This window comes from Phacochoerus africanus, chromosome 1, assembly GCF_016906955.1.
Source record: "Phacochoerus africanus isolate WHEZ1 chromosome 1, ROS_Pafr_v1, whole genome shotgun sequence".
In the NCBI taxonomy this organism is placed as follows: domain Eukaryota; kingdom Metazoa; phylum Chordata; class Mammalia; order Artiodactyla; family Suidae; genus Phacochoerus; species Phacochoerus africanus.
Window position 1 is genome coordinate 282197325 of NC_062544.1, and position 19513 is coordinate 282216837.

Sequence of the window (19513 nt, forward strand, 5' to 3'; positions counted from 1 at the left end):
AGGCCATTTGATCTGTAACCATGCAAGATATCAACTTAACGAGTGTTTATATCTGGTGTCTTTTATGGGGAAATGCTGGGTACTTGCAACGCATAAAGATGAAACTGTGGGCAAGAGGACATAGAGATTCCAGATGCCACAGAGTCCCACCCCTCGAGGGATGGAGATGGGGGAACCAGGCACAAAGATACCAAGAGGTCAGTCCTGAGGGCAGGCAGCCCCTGGCGGTGCCCAGCAGGGCAAGGCTGATACCGAGAGGAAGACGAGAGCTGACACGTGGATGGTCAAGAAGGGGCCTCCAAGGAGCACTGAAGAATGAGAGGCACATGGATTGGCAGGAAGGCATGGAAGCAGGGATCAAATTTCCTCCCAGCTCCCCCCACCCCGCTCAGGGAGCCTGAGGACGCTTCCCGAACACCCATCACCACCAGTACAGCATCATCAAGCATCAATCCAGGGGTTTCTCAACACTCGCTGAGAACGAGGCTGCATCTTCCAAACTGGAGCAGCCAACAAGCAATGCACCCAAAGCCCAGGAGGATGAAGGTCTTGGCATCTTTCTCACGCCTCCTCCCTCCCTCGACTCCTTCTGCAGTCGTTCTGTGCATGCTCTTTTTTGCCCATTGAGAGGCATTTTATGGCCTTTTTTAAGAGCACTTCCAGTCCACTTTTGTGTTTCTAATGATCATTTCTCAAATATTTAGTCGATGATGAATAACCTGGTGCTTTTATATCACCATGGGAGCCTTTTATTTTCTATTTCGCTTGCCCTTGAACCCTTGGGGAACTTGAATCCATGTTGTCTAAAAACCCTTTCTTTAATAGGTATTTCTTGCAAGACATTCCTTTGGTGATGTGTATGCTTATGACTTTGGATTTCACAATCCAGTATTGTTTTATGACGGCGTAGCTTGAAAAAGGAAACACTCCCTTCTTCATTCTTGTTTCTGAAATGCCAATGGCCCTAAACAGAAACAAACATTTGATCTGCATTGTCTTAGCTATAATTGCCTTCAGTGTGGACTGGCACGCAGGACCCCAAGGAAAATGGGCATTTTATAGTTAGGGGATCAAAGCTGCAAAATGCTTAAGAGAAGACTTGAATATCTGCAGGGCTGGGGCGAGACCCCTCTTCTCTTTCCAGCCCGGTTCTGTCCTGTTTGCGAGGCCCCCACACAGTCATGGGGACACTCCAGTCCACGTGGCCACACTGGGTCAGAGGGTGGCCCTACCGGCCATCCTTCAGATCTGGAGAAACACACACAGGACCTTCCCAAGGACAGGGACTTCACGAAAGGGGCCTGCAAGGGCTGGAAAGATGCTCACGCCAGTCTGGGCAGGGGCTCTGGGTTCGCAGGCACCTCAAGGGCAGTGTGGAGGGGGGTTGGGCAAGGGAAGGCCCTGGAAGCTTGGGGGACAGGGCTCTCGTGGAGAGCAGCATCTCCCAGCAGAGGCCCAGCATCAGAGGGCGGATGGAACCCAGCCCTGGTTTTCCTCTTCAGATCTAGAAAAGGTCGCTCCACCTTGGATGGGCTTTAGTGACGCATCAGTCAAATGGGGATCGTAGGACGGAGTATAATAAAAATCATACTTTGCCTTTGTTGCCAGGTCCTGGCACAGAGCTCTAAAACCCTGGGAACCTCCTGGGTGATCAAGGTGACAGGAGCATGTTTTGTTCTGATGCGGTGACTCTCAGGGAACCCCTCAAGAGCTTCAGGACCATCTCAGAACCACCAAGCCTGGACCAGGACCTGGACCATTGAGCCCGATCCCCTCCTTTGGAGAAGGAGGCAGGACTGGAGTCTGAATTCGTGATCCATCTCGCCTGTGGGAGGAAATCTTCATAAAAACCCCTGAAGGACAGGATCCGGAGAGCTTCCTAGTTGAGGGCATCCACGTGCTAAGAGGGGGGTGCCCCCCAACTCCGCAGAGACCAGGGCTCCTGTGCCCGGAACCTTTCTGGATCTTGCCCTCTGAACCTCCACTTTGGGCTCATCTGTGCCCTTTATAATCAGCTGGAATAGGAGGTACAGCGCTGCCCTGAGTTCCGGGGATCCCTAAGCAGGGGGATTGTGCGGGCCCCCAGGGCTACAGCCAAGGTGCACAGCAAGGTGGGTAGCCTGGGGACCAGACCCTTTCCACGGGCCTCTGACGTGGGGGGCGGGTTCGTGGGAGCCTTTAGCCTGCGGTGTCGGGCACTAACTCGAAAGAGCCTCAGAATGGACTCAAATGGTAGGCTACTCGGTTGGCATCGAAGAGCTGGAAAAACTGGCCGATGGTGTTAGGAAAGACACCACCTGTTTGATGTCAGGAGGGGGAAGAGTCTCAATTACCACCTCCAAATTAAGGTTCAGTGGTTCACACAGGTGTAAACACAAGATCTGGCCAGGCTCTGTTCCAGCTGGTTAGCACCTGGGTTGAACCCCTGCTTGGCTGATCTTCCCCACGTCCTCCCTCAGGCCTTGGTGGGTAATAGATTGAACGACACCTCCAAAACCTCTCACAGGGCTGGGCACATAGTGAGCACTGAGCAAAGTGCTGATCATGGCTGGGGGTGTTGGGGTGGGGGGCAGAGGGGGGGAAGGGAGAAAGCAAAGATGCTGATAGTGTATAAAATCTTGCAACTTTGAGGGGCCTCGTTCTCAAGAACTAAATGGCCAGTTTTTCATAAGGGCCCTTTGTCCTTCGTTTTAAAACAGAGTCTTTTTAATTTCAGGCTCACTAGTCATTAAGTGAAGACATTTAGGCAAAATGGCTCTAAGCAAACTCAGGATAATGGATCCATTCACTGCATGGACCCGTCATCAGGCACACTCGTTCTAGATGAGTGGGTATCAGGCAGGTCAGCCTTCTACCAGCAAAACCTACGCTGAGTACTGGGGGAAGCGGGAGGTAAGGGAGACGCCCCCCGCCGAGGGCCTATGATTTAAGGAGGTGCCCCCTCCCAGGCTCCTGCAGTGCACAGCCAGCAGCTAAGAGGGAGCACCCCCCTGGGAAGGAAAAACATGGAGTGTTTAAAACAGATGATTAACGAGAACCTACTGCAGAGCGCAGGAAAACCTACTCAATAACCTACGTGGGAAGAAAGAATGGCTGTATTTACATGTATGACTGCTTCACTCCGCTGTACACCTGAAGCTAATACAACACTGCCAGTCAACTAGAGTCCAATAAGATTCTATTTAAAAAAAAAATAAGAGGGGATACCTCCTTAAACTCTGCGTCTTGCTTGGCTTACCCCCCTCCCAGGCCTGGCGCCCGCCCTCCCCAAAGGAAGCAGGAGAGACCAGAGGGGGATGGGAGTCTGAGAAACCAAAGGCACCTTAGGTTTGCCTAGAAAATAAGAAACTGAAGCCCATCAGGAGGAGACGGCTGATCTTCCCACATGAACACAAGTCACTATTGCAACGGGTTGAACTGCATCCATCACACAACCCTTGACACGCTGGAGTCCAAACCCCCAGCAGCTCAGAACGTGACCTTATGAGGAGAGAGGGTCTTTCTAGAGGTCATGAGGTGAAAGTGGGGTCCCTAGGGTGGGCTGTAACCCAATAAGACAGCGGTCATTTTTGTCTTACACAAAAGGGAAAAGTGGACGAGGGGACCTGAATATTGGGAAGACAATGTGAAGATGCAGAGAGAAGATGACCACCAAGAAGCCAAGGAGAGAGGCCCGAAAGAGAGGCTTCCACCAACCCTCAGACGAGACCAACCTTGACCCGACCTTGACCTCAGACATCTGGCTTCCAGAGCTGGGAGCAAAGAAATCTCTGTGGTCTAAGCCCCCCAGTCTGTGATGCTTTGTTATAGAGGCGCCCTGCAGACTAATACCCTTTGATGGTCAATATTTTAACTGCAGTATCTTAACTGATGAAGATGACAGGTCCTGAGATGGGGGCATGGCCGCAGGAACCACATCCAGACTCACCTGGACACCAGCTCTGCTCAGGGCACAGCCATCCGCTCCTCACTCCTGGCTGAATGTAGGCAGAGGAGAGAGACATGTTCTGTGGCCTAAGGGAGGGTTTTACAAACCCTGAGAGCTTAGGGCCCCACCATAACCTCTTCCAACCCCTGCAAGGCTTTTTTCTTTTTTAAATTAAAGTATGGCTGATTTATAATGCTGTGCCAATCTCTGCTGTTGAGCAAAGTGACCCAAGGCACATACAGAAGCACGTACTTACCCATTCTTTTTCTCATTATCTTCCGTCATGGTCCATCCCAAGAGACTAGATAGAGGTCCCTGTGCTGTCCAGCAGGACCTCACTGCTTATCCATTCTAAATGCAATAGTTTGCATCTACCAACCCCAAGCTCCCAGTCCATCCCTCTCCCTCCCCCTCCCCCTCCCCCTCGGCAGCCACGGGTCTGCTCTCCGTGTCTGGAATGCTTTTTTAAGGGAAGCCTGACAGTCCCGAACTAAGGGGAGGGTTTTGTAGATAAAGCGCTGAAATCCTCCACCTTTATTTTATCTTCTGTTTTGCAGAGTTACTGAAGGCAGAGACTCATTCCTTGCATGTGCCACTTAAAATGAGGTTTCAATTGAATTCAGGCGAAACAACTATAAACTAGCTACAAAGTAAAGCTAGTAATGGGACAGAAAGATACATCTACGGCCATCATAAGAGCACCGGTCCGTAGACCTTGTTGGTGGCGCTTGGATTCTTCTAGAAGGAATGGGAGAAAGTGGAAGGCAGTGAAGAAAGGAGGAGCTGTGATGGCTAAAGTGCTTGGAAAGCAGTGATTTTTATTTAATTAAATTAATTAATTTATTGATTTATTGATTGCTTTTTAGGGCCTTACCTGCAGCATATGGAATTTCCCAGGTTGGGGTCAAATTAGAGCAGCAGCTGCCAGCCTACACCACAGCCACAGCAACACCAGATCCAAGCCACATCTGCAACCTACACTGCACCGCACTGGATCCTTAACCCACCAAAGGAGGCCAGGGTTTGAACCTGCATCCTCATGGATACTAGTCAGGTTCATAACCCGCTGAGCCACAACATGAACTCCTGAAAGCAGTGATTTTTTAAAAAGCTACAATGTTGGGGGCAGGAACAGGTCATAGCTGGGTGAGGGTCCTCTTATTTGTGGGGGAAATCAATGGAACCAATATCACCCCTCAACGTACAGCAAACGACCCAAGGGAAGGTCTTTGGAGTGTGGGGACCACAGATATCAAATAATAAAGATACAAAATCTTTACATATTCACATGTTTTTTATAAAAAATTATTGACTAGGAAGGGTAGGGTTATGGGATTTTTTTTTTTTCACCTTTAATTATTCTTGACTTCTCCATCTTTTTTCTCTGTGAGTCATTTGTCTTACTTCTGGTCAACACGGCTTTTCCTGGATCTTCAGAGATCTTGGAACAACCTGAAAGAGAATTTCAATATATTAAACCTTGGGTTTTTTTTTTCCCAAAGATTAAAACCAAGGATCCACTGGACATTTTGCGACAGAACCCATTTCTAAAACATTATTTTAAAATATCCTCAGAGTTCCCATGGTGGCTCAGCAGTTTCCAACCCTACTAGTATCCATGAGGATTCAAGTTCAATCCCTGGCCTTGCTCAGTGGGTTAAGGATTCGGTGTTGCCCTGAGCTGTGGTGTAGGTCTCAGACACAGCTTGGATCCTGTTTTGCTGGTGTAGGCCAGCAGCTGCAGCTCTGATTCAACCCCTAGCCTGGGAACTTTCACATTCCGCGGATGCTACCATAAAAAGCAAAAAATAAAATAAAATATCCTAAAAGGGGGATGAACTTAAAATCCTTCCCTTTAAAAAAAAAAAATCGGGGGGCGGCATAGGGGGCAGTGGTGCTCCAAGGGAAATTCAGCATTAAGAAGCAAAAATTAGGAATGAAATGAAGACCAAGGCTGAACTGACCTACTGAAGCCCACCTATACTTCTCCAAAGCAAATGTTCTGAAAATGTTTTCCTTTCCTTATAGCCCCCAACTTTAGTAACAACGGTTTCCCCAGATCACTATTTGACCACTTTTCTCTGCTCAAAACAAAGAGCTTGGGGTTTATTCAACATCCTGAGAAGTATAATTAGACAACTGCTTTAGTCCCAGGAAAGAAACAGTCCTTTTTAATTTGTAGATGCTATAAGAATCCATATTTTTAAAAAAAGATTAGAGCACTACCATACCAAAAGAAAAAAAATTTTTTTTTAGAATATGCCTGTTGGCACAGCTCGAAAATCCAATCTCTTTTTTTGGAGATACAGGAATTTCCGTGCTTATGCAACTTTCCAAGTAAAATATCCAATCCCAAAATATGCAGTACATTTAATAGCATCCCCACAACATGACAAATTGCAAATGGCAGCTTTTTCGGTTGAAAATGTTTCCAAATTAGAAAATGCCTTAAGAAGTGCATCAAAATCAATATTTGCAATGGGCGATATTATTTATAAATGGTTCCACAGCCTCCCACTCCACCCAAAAGGGCCCCCAGCCAGCACCACCTGAAGGCTGTGGGTCTGTGCATCAGGACCTTTTATCCAAAAGGCCCAACTGGCGAGCAAAGTGTTTGCGGGGTATGGAAATTCTTGGGGGGACATTACAGTACGAAACCATATATAGTCTGATTCCAACACTGTAAAAAGAAAAACAATGAATGAAAAGCAATGGGGAGACAGGAAGCACAGGAGAAAAGCTCTGAGGAAGTGCATGAAATTGATCCCGGAAGTGGTCTTTGAGTTTCCAGTGTGGATTGTGGGAGGCCGTATTTTCTTCTTCATAATTGTGGGCCTTTTCCACCTTTTCAGAACCAAGAACGTTCATCTTGATGAACAGAAGGGAACTAAGAATAAGCACCGTATAATCCTAAACACATTGCCAAGTGCTTCCTTCATGGGGATGTAGGAGAAGCTTCCAGCCTCACAGAGCCCAGGGCCTCCCGTGCTCAGTGACAGGCCGCTTAGCAGGAAAGGGGCGGGGGACACAGCAGCGAATGAGGTCATGCTTTGCATGGCTGCAAAGATCTTGAGTTAATGAAGGCGTTTCCAAATTTCTTTTCCTCTAAATCCAAGAGCCAATATTGATTATGACTTGGTTAAATGCTCTCCGTGGACACGTGGTTAAAATATTATGTAGTTTCCAACGGCTGCAAAGGGAACACAAGTTTTAAAAGCCTGGGCTAAAATTTCCTTGCACTGTGTCATCCTATAGTTCACTTTTGTGCCAAAACCTCTTCTATGCCAAAAGAATAACTTGATTTATGATGGAAGATTGTTGGAGCTGATTTAAAGACAAGAGCAAATCCCAGAGAAGATTCTATTAAATATATGCAATGAGTTCTTTTAAATTAGCATTATAATGTCATTAATATTTCATTTACCCAGAGGGCATTTATCTGACAACATAAATTATCCGTAACCCGGCTGAGAAGCCACAAAGGATCCAAAAAGATGTCACATAGTCTGGGGAGAAGGAAGATTTGCCAGAGAAAGGCACGCTACCAGCCGCGTGAGGTAACAGCCAGCCCCATCAAAGCAGAAAAGTCAGAAAATTATGCAAACCAGACTCAAGAACTCAAAAAACACAGCCATCTGAGAACTTTCGTATGAGAGACAACTGCTCAAGCCCACTGAAGAGCCCCTGGTCCTGCAGGAAGCAGAGGACAAGGAACGTGGCACCTAGCCCCACCCCAGTCAAGGGCTCCGAAGCCCATCACCCCCGGATCCCATGCGCCCCATGTTCTACACAGTAGGAGAACCCACGTAATCGTGATCGCTGGAAAATTCTCACTGGAAACGACGGTCAAGCCAAGTATACCTGAGCATCCCACAGGCAAGTTTAATTTGCAAAGCACCTGTGGTGCCCAAAGAGGCCAGGGCTCGAAGCCAGGTGGGTGCTGACCACCAGCACCCAGCAGGCTGCTCTTGGCCTCAGTTTGCCCATCTGCCAGCATGGGTTAGAGAGAGATGGTACACGTCTGATGAGACAGTGTTTGTGGCAGGGCTAAGGGGACAGCCGCAGGGCATCATATGATCGGGGACTTGCAACCTCTCGTTCCCCACAAGAAGCCAACAAGAAGCTGCTCCCCATACACAGATTTTCCTGGCCACCATGTGTCAGCAACAGCGAATGGTGCATTAGCTGAGGTCAGCTCCTTGGAGGATGGAAAATGAGCTGTCCCAGACTGTCCCAGAGAGCTGCCCTCTGGACAGAACACACCCTGGCCCTTGAGTGAACAGGAGCCATCTTTGGTGAGGTTCCACTCGCCCCAGCAATGCCAGGGAATGTCATGGGGAACAGCCATGGAGGAGCCCATTCTCCTCACAGGGGGTAAAGGCAGCTGACACACTGGCTGCCCCCTTCTTCTGACAGGAAACCCAACCTTGCTTGGGTATGCAGCCCACCTCTGACATGCCTGGGGAAGGCTGACCCTGCCCCAGCTTCAGTGGCAAATCCTATCAGGGCACCCCCTGCTTCTGGCTGGCTTAGGGATGAGCACGGGATACAATTTTGGTCACCTCAACACGGAGCAGAGTGACTAGGAGACTCCTGGAGAAAGGCTCTCTGCCAACAAAGCAAGGTCCCATGATATCGTACTATCTGCGTGATACTTGGAACTTTGACAGTCATCCTAGGACCACAAGAGGAGGGAGCCTGAGGATAAGACCAATATGCTGAGATGTCAGGGAAGAAACAAAGGCAGCCTCTGGATTCTGCTTCAGGAGGGGAAGAATAGAATTCATCAACCCTAAAGGCACAAAGCATCATGTGCCCTGCAGGCCTGTGCAAGAGAGTCACCTTCCTCTCTTTAACCCCCGTATCAACTCCGACAAACATGCTGAATACGCTTTTCTGTTCTAATTTTTAAATAAAATGATCTGCTGGAAATTATCCCAGCCCATAAATCTCCCTACTTACATTTATTTTATTTTATTTTATTTTTTATTGACGTGTAATTGATCTACACATCACGTTAGCACAGTGATCCAGTTATACGTATATATGTATATTTATATCCACATATACACATTGCTTTTCTTTTACAGATTCTTTCTGCTTATATGTTATTACAAAATACTGATTATGTTCCCTGTGCTATACAGTAGGTCCTTGTTGCTTATCTATTTTACATACAGTAGTGCAGTAGGGTGTATATCTTAATCCCAGATTCCTAACTTATCCCTCCCCAACCCCCTTTTCCCTTTCGTAGCCGTAAGTTTGTTTTCTATGGCTGTGGTTACTTACAAAATTATATCTGAGACTTGGGAAACAAATAACTGTTATCAAGATAACTGATCTATCTCAGTCTACACATGCATTGAGTGTGCAGTCACTAAAGGTGACACAGAACGGTGCCCTCAATAAACGAAGGGTTTGATGGGGGGTTACCCCTCTAGTTAAATGACTGATTGGAGGCAGAGTGTGATGAGGGTCATCAGAGAAAGACGAGAGAGGCGGCGATTCCACCAGGCAGCACGGAGTGATACTGCCTCTTCAAAGTAACGACGACACCATGGGCCCTTAGTCTTCAACATGAATGGGAAGGAAAGTGTGCAAGCAGAGGCGATAAATGAGCGGAAGGATGAACGTGAAAGTGCGCGCAGGAGAGGCACACTGTAGAGGATCTTCTTCTGCTCTCAGAACACAGCTCAGAAATGTTGACTGACTTACCCCCGAAATTAAGAAATTATGTTGATATTTGTCTCTTTCCACGGTCTAAGCTCAACTTGCTCTTCAAATCCATTCATTTATTCCACTGCTCCTCCATCTATCAATCCACTATCCGTCATCCATCATCCATCCATTCAGCCATCAATCTATCCATCCATCATCCATCCATCCACAGATCTATCCATCTCCATCAATCTATCTACCTATCATCCACCCATTATCTATTCATCCATTCACCCAACCATTATCCAACCATCCATCATCCTTTATCTATCATCTATTATCCACCCATTCATCCATCAACCTATCCATCCATCCATCCATCAATCTATCCATCCATCCACCCATCTATCCAACATGCACTAAGTCAGTTTCCTCCAGATGCAGTCACTGGACTAGAGTGATTTGCCATGAGTTCAGAGTCTAGTGGGAAAGACAAGGCTGTGTAACAATCACAAATACCAACTCCTTCATTGCCTTGTCTGAATCTCCAGCTACAGAATAACTCCCTTGAGGGAGTCCTGTAGGCAGAATACAATTGGGGACAGCACCTGAACTATTTGAGAGACTGGAGAAGGAAAATTAGACATCCAAGAACACAGGGAGGAGCAGTTAGAGAATTAGGAGAAAGCTAGAAAAGATCCAAGTCCTGGATGCCAAAGAGGGACATTTAGTAAAAGGCAGAAACGGTGCACAATACCGACCTACAGAGAGCTGAGAAGGATGAGAAATGCAATCAACCAATCACACGTGTTGATAAAAAGGTACTAGATTCGGCAAGCCAAAACTGCTCGGTGACTTCAATGTCACCAGTTTCCAAAGGTCTAGTAGTGGATGGTTGGGAGGCTATGTGAAGGTCAACATACGCTATTCAGGGAAGGCTCTGAGCAACAGAGAAATGAAAGGGGAGAGTGGTTCATGGATAAAAAGCAGTAACGCGTTCACTTAGCCAGCAACTGTCGTGTGCCTACTGTGCTTCAGAAATTTCCCAGCTGGGGCTGCCACTGTGCACAAGACTCAGTCGTACCATCCAACTAGGAAGAAGGTTTATCTTATCTGCCTAGTTGTTTTTTTAAGGATGAGAAAGGTGGATACATGGGTAGGTAGGATGGAAGGGAAGGTGCAGCAGTAGAGACAGAGGAACAGGGACGGTCCAGTCTGGCAGAGGCAGAGGAAAGGCCAGGGCATGGGGTCAGCTCTGGCAGGTGGGAGGGACCGAGGGGCCTCAGAAGTGATGTGTTACTGGAGGTTAGCAACCAGCTCTCCAGGGGAAAAATCTCTGATTCAAAGCATGTGGCAATTTCTGTAACTATTCCTATCATGGCAATCTCAGGAAACCTGTAGAGAAGAGTGCAGAGTTGAATAGAGAGGTCCTGGTGATCTTTCTAGCAAGGCCACAAGTGCCAGCCCTGGCATCCCTGTGCCCCAGAAGCTGAGCAGTGGCAAAGGACCCTGAAAGCACTGCGAGGTGAAGAGGCGATGGGGAAGGGACTCCATGAAAACCCAACAAAACCACCCCTCCCGGCAGGCGAGTTGCGGTGACACGGCCCTTGTGGGGAGGGCAGAAACGAGGGAGACGGAGCCCCACAGCTACGGCACGTTACGGTCCCTGGATCTGAAGCTTTCTGTGCACACACGTGTGTACGTTTCCACGTGTAAGGCACAGCACTGCGTTATCCGCTCTCACTCAGAACTCCATGAGGCAATTCTTGGCATCGTTTCCAAGTGCCCAAAGGGGCTCTTTTTCCTCTTCATCATAGAGAAATGCTGTAAAAATATACCAGGGCAGCTTAGCCGGAAGAAAATGGCAAGAGGCCCCATGAATCACGTCTGAGCCACTGCGTGGCCCGGCCTGGAAGCCGCTTGTCAGTTCTGTTTGGCTCTGTCGCTGTCTGGTTTCATTTCATTTTGATTAAGGATCAGCCTCCATCCTTAATACCCGCTCTCTCGTGCTTCTGCCAAGGGGCGTGCGCAAAATCAAGCTGGACCCGAATGCGCCTCTGGAGCCCAAGACGTTCCTGGAAGGGTAAACACTGGAGCTTTCGCTCCCTCTCGGCCTCATCCTGATCAAGCTGCGAGGGGCGGCTGACCCCTTCCCCAGAACAAAACCCAGTCGCCCCACAGCCCCAGAGCCCCAGGTCTGGGGACCGTCGTGTGCCTCGGGGTCCCACTGAACATGAGACCAACATTTGAAGGAAAGCAGGCTGCGTTCGAAGGGCGGGTGTCATCAAGAATGGGAAAACAACTATAAATACTACTTCTCTCCCGATTTACACTGAGCCTTCTGTTAAAGGAAACACATTTTACCGGAGCGGTCTGGTTTTTTGTTTTTTTCTTCCCCAAGCTCAACTGGAAAAACATAAATATTTAGTCATTTCGTAACAGCAGACAACTGACAAGCAGGCCACAGATTAAAGGAACATTATGTATTTCTAAGAAAGTTCATCAAACAAAATATATCTTTGAGGACAGAATCCCAAAGTCTGTTTTGAAACAAATTTGGCCTTGGAAATGAATTTTGTCTTGATGCAATCACAGAGCCATATTCTAATGACAGCAACAGCCATCTCTGCAAACAGTGAGATCTGTTTCTTTCCTTTTTTTCTTTGTGTGTGTGTGTGTGTGTGTGTGTGTGTGTGTGTGTGTGTTTAGGGCCACACCTGTGGCATATGGAAGTTCCTGGGCTAGGGGTCCATCGGAGCTGCAGCTGCTGGCCTACACCACAGCCACAGCAACGCCAGATCCAACCCGTGTCTGCAACCTAGGCCACAGCTTGTGAAAATGCCAGATCCTCAACTCACTGAGCTAGGCCAGGGAGCGAACCCACAGCCTCATGGATACTAGTCGGTGTTAGAAATGGTGAGGGAAGCAGGAGGCAGAGGCTGGAGGATAAGATCTCAGACCCTTGGTCTCAAGGGGGGGAGAAGGGGGGTCAGTCACTCCTTACAGAATCACTTCGTCTGTCTCCAGCCATCACCCTCATAGGAAGCCCAGCTGATGCTTCTTAGCTGCTGGCAGGTGAATATAAATCCCCGACTAGGTCTCTCGGCCCAGCTGGGTCCAAAACGACTGCCTTATGACATATATGAGGTCACCTCAGTTCCAACTCTGCCCTCACTTCGTTTCCAGGACACGTCTCATGCCCACACAGGCTCGCTTAGGGTGGGGAGGGGAGGCTTCCACCCTTTCGGGCTGACACTACTTGCCCCCAGGACTTGGACCTTCAGAACACCCCAGAGAGTAGCTCTGGCTGGTCTCTTCTGTTGTCCCTTCAAGCCTGAGAGCACTCGTGGAGGCCAAGGAATTGAAAAGGAGGGCCAGGTAACCCTCCCGGGTCTTGGCACCAATTATGCTAGAACAGCAGGGAAGAAGGAGGCAAAGACTGGAGGCTGAGTTCTCTCTGCTCAGTGCTACCCGCCACTGTGTTGGTCAATAAACCTGCTTGAGATCTCATGACTCCAGTCTCTGCCTCCTCCTTCTTCCTCGTGGTTCTAACAGTCAGGTTCTTAACCTACTGAGCCACAGGGGAACGCTCTCAGATTTTTCAATTAACAACATTGGGCATAAAAAACTAAAACATTGTTAAAGCATAATTTCTTTAGACGCTGCATATAAAATAACATTGCCAGTTAAATTAGTCGATGTTGTACCATTATCTCAATAAGAAATGCAAAATTCCTGTGCAGCAAGAATGGTCTATACCAGAGTAAAAACGAAAATAACTTACAGAAATAGAGAGTCCACGTAAGGGACCCAAAGACTATTACGAGCATCGTTTTCAGATGAAATTCCTTCTTTCAGCATCACTTTGATGTTTTTATCTTGAACAGAGTATGCAGGAGCAAGACAGGGAGAGTCAGAAGCTTCCCTATGGAAAATTAACTGGAATAAAAGTTGAAAGAAAAGATACTGAGAAAAAAAAAATCCAAGAATGCAGATAATCCACTCCATTATCTGCCGTTATTGCTCTTTTGTTTGAAAAGCAAACCAACTGTCAGACACCTACAGAATACCAACTGGGAAAGGTGCCCTTGGGCGCTTGACGAGTGAGGACTTTCAAAGAACCTTGAACTCATCCTGAGAGCAGTTCCATGCCCACTGGCTTGGCCAGAACCCTCTCTGGTAATGGGTCTTTCACACCAGAAGCACGGAAAGCAGCTTTTCCACTTCTGCTGACTTTTGACTAGTTTAAGAGAACTGCGCCAAGATCATCGCACTTGGAAATGAAGATTTTGAAACCCTCTCCTATATTCAAGCAGAAATCACGAGCCTCCCCACACATGCCCCTCGCGGATACTCAGGACGTGAGGTTTACCGCGTGCCTCCGGCTGCACAGCTGTGCCTTCCGTCCAGAGAGATTCCGCCGCGAAATCCATCACCAGTGAGTCTTTCTATAAGTATTAACTGAGACACCACGCACAGACCGGTATCCAGGGATGATGAACGATGAGAAAGTTCGTGCTTTGTGGGAGAGTGAGCCTGTGGTCCAACTGTTTACCATGTGGAATAAGGGGCAATTTAGCAGCTCCCATAAGGGCCGGGCCAGTTCAGGGAAGAGGAAAGGGGGGCTTCAGCTTTGGACGGTAGGATTTAAATTAGAGGATGAAAACGACGAAGAATGCATAGGGATAGGAGAGAGGAGGGCAATGGAAATCCTGTGAAATCAGATTGTTCTGATCATTGCACAGCTACAGATGTGATAAATTCATTTTGAGTAATAAAAAATGGAAAAAAAAACTCACAATAACCATCAACAATTAAAAAAGAGAGAGAGAGAGAGGAGGGCAGTCCAGGCAGGAGACTGGCCAAGTACGACGCGGGTGCACAGGACGCGTTTAAATAGAGGGCGCAGTGCAGCCACTTCCGCCTCTGAGGACTGAACCAGACCGCAACGCGGGAGCCTCTGCCGACAGCTTGATAACACTGAAAGCGTCTCTACCGACTCCCGGGGGCTGAGGGGCGCTTTTTAAAGTAGAACAATGGCCTCGGACAGAGGGTGTGGAGAGAAGCTGGGCTGGTCCCGCGAGCAGGTGTTCTGGAAAAGCAGAGAAGTGGGGAGCACCCGAGGAGGGGCCGTGAGCACCTTGGGGGACTGCGTGTGGATCACGGAGGGCCAGACAGAGCCATCGGGAGAGCCCGGAGGTGCAGGCTACTAAGGGCAGCCCCTCCTCCGAAAGGAGCAGCTGCGCATTCTTTGAGCATCTGGAGAACAGAGCTTCCCAAAGTGGCTTTGGGAAGATTGGGAGGCAGCTGATGGCAGGGAGGAGAGAGTGAGGAGGCAGGGCGGAGGTGAGAGGAAAATGCCCATCGGCCATCGAGAAGGAGAGGGGGCCGAGGGAAGGAGAGGGATGGAAGGTGGGGTTTTGATGAAGACGGGGCATGCAGTTCCAGCCCAAGAATGCGGCCCCAGCCGGAGGAGCTGCGCGTGGCAAACAGGAGCTCTGGAGCTTGGTCCAGGCAGGGGCGATAAAGTTTCGGGGTGGGGGGCGGCGCCGAGAGATGTGAGAGGGGCTGCAGGGAGGCGGGAAAAGGCTTCTCAGCCAATGGGCGGAGGGCGCCCTCCTGCAGGGCGGAGCCTGACCCTCGGCCTCACACCCCCGGCCTCACACCCCCGCGGAACCTACACCCTGCTCTGCTGGGGGATTCTTTTCTCGCCTGAAGTTTCTCTGAGTTATCCATTGGCAGCATTCACGACATACAATGACGTTTATTCAGCACTTTTTTTTTTTTTTTTTCTCGCTGGGAAAAGAACGATCAAGCCCTTGGACTTATTTTGCCGGCCTAACCCTCTGAAATGGGACCAGATGGTGCGAACTTGAAAACCAGATCTTCGAGGCTGGCTCTAGTGCTATAAAAAAAAAAAGACGATGGAGGCCCTTCTCCCTTCTGAGTTTATGGGAGATAGAAATTTTTTTTTTTTTTTTGCCTTTTTAGGGATGCATCCAAGGCATACAGAAGTTTCCAGGCTGGGAGTCAAATCAGAGCTGCAGCTGCCAGCCTACACCACAGCCACAACAACACAGGATCCAGGCCTCGACCTACACCACAGTTCACAGCAACGCCAGATCCTCAATCCACTGAGCGAGGCCAGGGATCGAACCCACGTCCTCATGGTTACTAGTCAGGTCTGTTACCACTGAGCCACAACAGGAACTCCAGAATATCTTGACCTTTGTGTAAAAAACCCAAATACATCAGTTCACTGCAGCCCTCTTTACAACAGCTAAGTCAAGGAAAAAACCTAAATATCCACCGACAGATGAGTGGATAAAGAAGCTATGGTACATATATACAATGGAATATTAGTCGGCCATAAAAAAGAATGAAATAATGCTATTTGCAGAAACATGGGCAGACCTAGAGATTATAAGTGAAGTTATTCAGACAGGAAAAGGCAAATCTCATATGCTATCACTCTCCTGTGGAATCTAAGAAAAAAAGATACAAATATACAAATAAATTTATTTATAAAACAGAAAGAGACTCTGAGACATAAAAAAAAAAAAAAATGTATGGTTGGTTACCAAAGGAGAAAGGTGGGGGAAGGACAAATTAGGAGTTTGGGATTAACATATACTCATTACCATATGTAAAATAAACCACAAGGATCTACTGTATAGCACAGGGAACTATACTCAGTATTTTGTAATAACCTATAAGGGAAAAGAATCTACAGAAGAATAGATAGAAAGACAGGTAGAACTGAATTGCTGTACTGTTCAGCTAAAACTAACACAACACTGTAAATCAACTATATTTCCATTTTAAAAATGAAGGAGAAAAAAAAAAAAAAAACCCAAATGCACCAGGATCCAGGGAGCCCAGCAAGGCTGCGGCTGTTTTTCTGGGTGGTGGTAACGTCCTCGTTCATCATCCAAACTGGGGACCTTTGGTGACACCAGTCATGAGGCAGTTTATCGAGAGCCTAGAGGGTGCTTATTACTCCTCGTTTCTCTGACAAGGAAGTCGAGGCCCGTGAAGCCCACAGATGGTAAGTGGATGAGCGGGGGGCTGGAACTCAGGACCGGACCCCCCAGCCTCTATTTATTCCGTGAATCTTGCTGTCTTTTCCGTGGAGGAAAAGCCACACGCTGGCTCAGGCACAGAGAAGACAGACACGAGGCCAGCTTGCCTGAGCCCTTTCTGAGTCACTTCCACCGCAGGCAGCCCTCCCAAGAGCTGGGCTCCTCTAGGGTTAAAATCCAGGATGAGTGGGAAGACGTCCCCCAGGAAGCTCAACGCTGACACACTTCCTGGACGGATCACTCAGAACGAACTCACACCCCAAGGACGACATCCACAAGGTTGGATACGTGCAAGCCAGTCTTGGCCTGAATGCCTTCCAGTTTCCCTGGAGAATCCCTCCGTTTACTAGGTGTCTCCGAAATGCAAAGGATCCTCTGAACCAACCTCCTCAAATCTCATCCAGCCATGGTGGCCTTCTGGGGAAGGCTCAGAAGCGTCACTGCAGGCTGGGCTGGGCTCTCCCTGATGGTGCTCCCCTCACTGGTGTTCCAGACGTGGCGTGGACCTGGCCACCACACCACCCACTCTCCACCCCATCCTGTCCATCCCCATTTACCTAAAACAAAAGGCAGACAGGGAAAAAGGCCCAGGGCCCTTGCAGAGGAAAGCTGAGCATTGAGTGATTTCTCAGATCTGGGAGGAGAGCTCTGCTGCTGTAACGTCATCATCGTCTTTTTTCTCCCTGGGACCTGCTACCTGCTCTGGAGAACGTTCCTCCGAAGCTGAGAATGGAGCCCTGGTCACACTCAACTCAGTGCTCTCAGTCTCCCTGGGGCTTGAGAAACAGGCCACCTGCCCTTGGTGCTGAGCAGGATGACTGAACCCGGGACAACCCCATCACTGCCTCCCATCTACCCCTGCTTCATGGTTACACCTTCATGAGTGAGAGGAGAAGCTGTGTGACCCTGGGCAAGTCACTTAACCTCTCTGTGCCGCCATTTGCACATCTATAAAATGGATACCATAGTAATATATACTTATTCGTCTGTTGTGGGGATTCAATGAGCTAATACAGTTAATGAGTTTAGAAGAGTTCCTGGAATGTAGCAAGTGCTAACTATTGCATTAGTTACATAAAATAGTTTACGGATATGTTTTGACAAGTTTGCAGGAATTACTAATGACCCATAAATATTCTGTCCATTAGAGTCATACTACTCGTTACCTAGTAGAGGTCATTTTTGTTTTCTTTTTAGGGCTGCATCTGTGGCATATGGAAGATCCTGGGCTAGAGGTCAAATGGGAGTTACAGCTGAGGCCTACACCACAGCCACAGCAACACCAGGTTGGAGCCACATCTGTGACCTACACCGCAGCTTGTGGAAACACTGGATCCTTAACCTACCACGCAAGGCCAGGGATCGAACCCGTATCCTCAGAGAGACAATGACAGGTCCTTAACCCACTGAGCCACAATGGGAACTCCTGGAGGTCATTTAAAGGTGAGTGTGAATTACACACCCAGGGTAGGAAAGGCAGGACTTTTGCTCCCATCGCTCAGCTTTGCCAATTAACTGGTTTGGGAGGATGTGAGCTCCAGGAAGCGAAATCTGAGTCAGAGATAAATGTACAGGGCATTAGACAGAGTGTGCTCTTGTCATCAACACCCATGGATGCAGCAGGAGGAAGCAGGCCTGGGTGGGGTGGCGGGGAGCTGTGAGGCAGCCCTCGGACAAGGCTCAGGAAACCCCATGGGGTGCTCAAGGGATCTAACCCTTCACAGCTGGGAGTCAGGGGCAAGAGGCCAGGCCTTTCACCTCTGCTGTGTGGCTAACTCTATAAGTCAACTTGGCTAGGCTCTGGTGCCCAGCTCTCTGGTCAAACACTAGTCTGAGTGCTGCTGTGCTGGCCTTTGGCAGAGGTGGAGAACATCTAGTCAGTTGACTAAGCAAAGCAGACAGCCCTCCCTGCTGTGGGTGGGCCTCACCCAATCAGGTGAAGGCCTTACCAAGGAAAAACCAGGTTTTGGGGGAAGAAATCTCCCAAAAGTCACACATAAATTCTGTCTGGGTAGCCAGCTCGCCAGCCTGCCCTACAAATTTCAGAATCAAGACTGGAACATCAGAACTGAGTAAGTCAGACAGAGAAAGACAAATATGAAATAGTATCATTTATATGTGGAATCTAAAAAAAAAAGTCACAGAAATGACCTTACTTACAAAACAGAAACAGGCTCCGACTCAACAGACAGAAAACAAAATTATGGTTACCAAAGCAGAAAGAGGAGGAGAGGGGTAAATTGAGAGTATGGGATTAATAGATACAAACTACTAAACATAAAATAGACAAGCAACAAAGACTTATGGTATGGCACAGGGAAAATATTCAGTATCTTGTAACATCCATAATGGAAAAGAATCTGAAAATATCTATATTTTTTCCAGCCTGCTAGTCTATCCCATAGATTTTGGACTGGCCAACCCCCCACCATTGTGCAGATCAATCCCTTAAAATAAATCTCATTAAAATATGTATAAATATAGATAGAGATGATATAAACACACGTAGATATAGATAGATATTTTTATAAAATTATCTAGATCCATCCTACTGGATCTGCTTCTCTGGAGAACCTGACTGGTAGCCCTGTGCTGAATAGGTGCTGGCTGCCCAGGAAGGAGGCATGGCCTTGGGTAGGATGGTCCCCTGCAGCTGGCACTCCCCAAGAGGGGCTGACAGCTAAGAGACATCTTCCCGCCACAGGCCCAGCACCTGACGCAGTAAATCCTCCAGTCCTGAAGGGGGCAGCACATTCCAGAGTCCATGCCAACCAGAGAAACTAAATAGATACAAAGTAAAGGACCAGAAGGGTCAGGTAAAACCCAGGATAATAAAATCACACAA

The 19513-nt window shown here is 48.2% G+C and overlaps 1 protein-coding gene across 4 annotated transcripts in view; it reads right to left on the reverse strand.

Annotated features, from left to right (window-relative positions):
* Positions 1 to 19513, reverse strand: part of ERG (ETS transcription factor ERG) — a 302582-nt gene that overhangs the window by 213353 nt on the left and 69716 nt on the right. For all 4 annotated transcript variants that reach the window (XM_047796627.1, XM_047796615.1, XM_047796592.1 and 1 more), the window contains exon 2: positions 5279 to 5380. The gene's annotated coding sequence lies outside the window, so the exon portion shown is untranslated. The remainder of the gene's footprint in view (positions 1 to 5278; positions 5381 to 19513) is intronic.